Below are 1,309 nucleotides of genomic sequence, written 5' to 3' on the forward strand. Positions count from 1 at the left end.
GGGCACGTGACAGGCGGGCTCGAGAGGGATCTCCCTGGCTTTTTAGTCTAACCTCGTCTTCCTAGTTGTTAATTAGTTTTTAGGATATTTCTTTGTTTGCAATTTAGTATTTAGCTTGTGCGGATAATGTTTCGACAATATCGGCTACAATGTGGTAATTAGACTTTTTAGCCTTGGTTCGGTAGGAGGTAGGAGGAGAGAATGTGAAATGAGGTGAGGAGCAATGAGATATGAGGAAGAATATAGGACAAAATTTCAAAACCGATCCATTTCATGATTTAATTGTAAAAAACGACCCGTTTTTATTTTATTTATAAAAACCGACCCAGTTGGTTGAAACTGGGTCGGTTTTTGAAAAAAAAATTCCCAAACTTCACGGGAGTTCAACTCCCGTGAAGTTTCGTTCTGAGAAAAAACTTCACGGGAGTTGAACTCCCGTGAAGTTTCGTAAAGTTATTTAGAAAAACCGACCTGGTTTCAGCGACAGTGCTGAAACCAGGTCGGTTTCTCTAAATAAGTTAGGAACGTGTCGTTTTTTGCAATTAAAACATCAAATGGGTTGGTTTTGAAAATTTATCCGAAGAATATATCTTCTATGCTCCTTGTTTGGTTGGAGAATATTAAGGGTTTGTTAGTCCACTTTTCAAGGCCGACGTGTGTCCCATCCACGACTAATAAGACACGACTAGAGTCCAGGCGACTCGAGTTGACCCTGCATTCGACCCAACAAGCCGACGACTCGCAAGAACGACTAAAAATGCGGGTACTTGGCGACCAACTCACCAGATCCGCTCTATGAGCGCCTACACTCAGCTCGCCTGTTTCAGCCGAGAACTCGCGTAGCCGACTGAAAAGGTGGTGTTTCTTTGCCCTCAAACAGATGAGTGAAGAGGCGTTATGCTCTGGAATCTCCCGTCGACGGACGACTGCCGTCATCTTAAATGCTCTGTCAGAGTCACTGTTACTCTATAATCCTTATGGTCTTCATGACTCATCGGACTCAGTCAGTACTAAGTGTCTATTGTCGTCCCCGTATTAAATACCTAGTTGATTCATTCCTTTCAACAGCCGACACATATGAAGTAGGTGATGGATGGGTTGCCAAGCTGAACTCGGCCAAAGTTACCTATTTACCCCTCTAGTCCACTATAAAAGGGACGTGTACTGCATAAGGTAAAAGGGGCTAAGCTTTTTTGATACAACTCTGAGCCACTCTCTCATGATATTTTCCCTATTCATGATCAATTACTGACTTGGTTATCGGAGGAATAACTGGAGAACCTAACTCCGGTCTCTCACGAGTTCTTCA

The sequence above is a fragment of the Asparagus officinalis genome, chromosome 1 (assembly GCF_001876935.1).
Source record: "Asparagus officinalis chromosome 1, Aspof.V1, whole genome shotgun sequence".
NCBI classification, from domain to species: Eukaryota; Viridiplantae; Streptophyta; class Magnoliopsida; order Asparagales; family Asparagaceae; genus Asparagus; species Asparagus officinalis.